Below are 3354 nucleotides of genomic sequence, written 5' to 3' on the forward strand. Positions count from 1 at the left end.
CCTGGGTGGGATTGAACCACCAACCTTTTGGTTAATAGCCGTACACACTAACTGATTGCGCCACAGCGACACTTTGCAAAAGTACATACTGACAAAGGCTAATAAGCATTCATCTAGAACGTTTCCTATAAAAACTTTAAATAGTCAATAATCTGGAGAGTTTTTGTAAGATGTTTCTTCCATCAACCAATGAAGAAACACATTGGTACTTTCCCATGATAAGTGAGTGCTTCAGGATCTCTTGCACTTACATGTGCAGCAGAGTACTGTAATGGAAGCATGCTGGGTCCATAACCCAGAGGTAGGCAGATTGAAACTATCCTCTGCTATATGCATTTTTTTTGGTTAATTAAAGTAATCCAAAACTGGGATTGACATTTTTGCTCTTTTATTTTTACTTAAAGTACAATAACTTTTACCATTTTAATTTGTTTTTTTAGTATATTGACAGTATTGTTTTCTTTCAAAAATCCACTTAATTTTCTTTACCCGATTATTAAAATGGTAATTGACAAAAACAAACTACATTGTCACCAGAAGAGCAATACAAAATGTACAAGTGATATATTAAAATCATCTTTCCAGCTTGAATTTCAATGATGCATTGGGGCAACGATTTTGTGAGAAACATCTTCACCCTTAAATAAAGATTTTCTTAATTCCTTACCTGTGTGCTAATTAGATATCACCTTGTTTTCACATTAAACAGACTTCCACATGAGAAAGCAGCAAGGATGCAGTGGCGTTAATGTTTCCTGGTGTCAACCTGTATTATTTCAGTAGATATTGAAATGAGGATGCATCTTGCTGCCTTTCCAATGTAGCAAGTTTAATTTAGTAATAGGTGAAAAACCATCCAAGAGCTGTTTAATCACTCAATTGGATTTTTTTGCCAGCATATTTCTTTTTCTCTGCAACCCACTGCTAAATTGTGCTTCCTAGCTGTTTTTATAAAATCACTGAATCAAATCTAACTCTGATTACATCAGAGAAGGCCAGGTACCCTACACCATAAGAGGGGGTTTGAAATTTTGACTTGTCTACATAAAGATCACCAAAATCTGATAACAAGGTCAATTACGTCCCTGGGTGGGATTGAACCACCAACCTTTTGGTTAATAGCCTTACACACTAACTGATTGCGGCACAGCGACACTTTGCAAAAGCATATACTGAAAAACGCTAATAAGCATTCATCTAGAACGTTTCCTAGAAACATTTTAAAAAGTCAATAAAGTGGAGAGTTTTTGTAAGATGTTTCTTCCATCAACCAATGAAGAAACACATTGGTACTTTCCCATGATGAGTGAGTGCTTCAGGATCTCTTGCACTTACATGTGCAGCAGAGTACTGTAATGGAAGCATGCTGGGTCCATAACCCAGAGGTAGGCAGATTGAAACTATCCTCTGCTATATGCATTTTTTTTTGTTAATTAAAGTAATCCAAAACTGGGATTGACATTTTTGCTCTTTTATTTTTACTTAAAGTACAATAACTTTTACCATTTTAATTTGTTTTTTTAGTATATTGACAGTATTGTTTTCTTTCAAAAATCCACTTAATTTTCTTTACCCGATTATTAAAATGGTAATTGACAAAAACAAACTACATTGTCACCAGAAGAGCAATACAAAATGTACAAGTGATATATTAAAATCATCTTTCCAGCTTGAATTTCAATGATGCATTGGGGCAACGATTTTGTGAGAAACATCTTCACCCTTAAATAAAGATTTTCTTAATTCCTTACCTGTGTGCTAATTAGATATCACCTTGTTTTCACATTAAACAGACTTCCACATGAGAAAGCAGCAAGGATGCAGTGGCGTTAATGTTTCCTGGTGTCAACCTGTATTATTTCAGTAGATATTGAAATGAGGATGCATCTTGCTGCCTTTCCAATGTAGCAAGTTTAATTTAGTAATAGGTGAAAAACCATCCAAGAGCTGTTTAATCACTCAATTGGATTTTTTTGCCAGCATATTTCTTTTTCTCTGCAACCCACTGCTAAATTGTGCTTCCTAGCTGTTTTTATAAAATCACTGAATCAAATCTAACTCTGATTACATCAGAGAAGTCTAAATACCTAACACCATAACAGGGGGTTTGAAATTTTGACTTGTCTACTTAAAGATCACCAAAATCTGATAACAAGGTCAATTACATCCCTGGGTGGGATTGAACCACCAACCTTTTGGTTAATAGCCATACACACTAACTGATTGCGCCACAGCGACACTTTGTAAAAGTACATACTGACAAAGGCTAATAAACAATCATCTAGAACGTTTCCTAGAAAAACTTTAAAAAGTCAATAATCTGGAGTGTTTTTGTAAGATGTTTCTGCCATCAACCAATGAAGAAACATATTGGTACTTTCCCATGATGAGTGAATGCTTCAGGATCTCTTGCACTTACATGTGCAGCAGAGTACTGCAATGGAAGCATGCTGGCCCCATAACCCAGAGGTAGACAGATTGAAACTATCCTCTGCTATATGCATTTTTTTTGTTAAAGTAATCCAAAACTGGGATTGATATTTTTGCTCTTTTATTTTTACTTAAAGAACAATAACTTTTACCATTTTAATTTGTTTTAATAGTATATTGACAGTATTGTTTTCTTTCAAAAATTCACTTAATTTTCTTTTCTTTGTGCTAATTAGATATCACCTTGTTTTCACATTAAATAGACTTCCACATGAGAAAGCAGCAAGGATGCAGTGGCGTTAATGTTTCCTGGTGGTAGTGGGGGACTGTGTTTGTGCTTTCCTCTGGTCAGCTCTGGTAAAAGTCAGATTTCTTTGTCTCAGATCTTCCTCTAGCCTTGTTCTTATTTCGAGAGTTCCCTTGTGCTGCCTCAGTTGGATCTCCTTCACTTGACAGGGGGGTACCCGAGCAGCGACCCTCCCCAGCACTAGCCCAACTCCTACTTACCTGCCAGGTGAGATACTATGATCATGAAGGTGCTTCTCCCAGGGCAAGGCTCACCCATTGCACTCTGGGTGTGCTGCTCCTGCGATTTCCCCAAATGTGGGAAACTTGACTGCATAATTTGTGTTTCCCCTGGTCGGCTCTCGTATAATTCAGATCTCTTTGTCTCAGGTCTCTCTCCAGCCTAGTTTGCTGTCTGTTTCCACTTCTCTTTTCTTAAACCGCTCCCTTCTATGCCCTTGCGCACCTTAATTAAATCTAACTCTGATTACGTCAGAGAAGGCCAGGTACCCTACACCATAAGAGGGGGTTTGAAATTTTGACTTGTCTGCTTAAAGATCACCAAAATATGATCACAAGGTCAATTACATCACTGGGTGGGAACCTTTTGGTTAATAGCCCATGTAAGTGCAAGAGATC

The 3354-nt window shown here is 37.1% G+C and overlaps 1 non-coding gene across 1 annotated transcript; it reads left to right on the forward strand.

Annotated features, from left to right (window-relative positions):
- The first annotated feature begins 2929 nt into the window (after nt 1-2929).
- On the forward strand, nt 2930-3092 carry LOC134990152 (U1 spliceosomal RNA). The gene has a single exon (XR_010195056.1). It is a non-coding gene; the product is annotated as a U1 spliceosomal RNA (small nuclear RNA).
- The last annotated feature ends 262 nt before the right edge of the window (nt 3093-3354 follow it).

The sequence above is a fragment of the Pseudophryne corroboree genome, unplaced genomic scaffold (assembly GCF_028390025.1).
Source record: "Pseudophryne corroboree isolate aPseCor3 unplaced genomic scaffold, aPseCor3.hap2 scaffold_1148, whole genome shotgun sequence".
NCBI lineage: Eukaryota > Metazoa > Chordata > Amphibia > Anura > Myobatrachidae > Pseudophryne > Pseudophryne corroboree.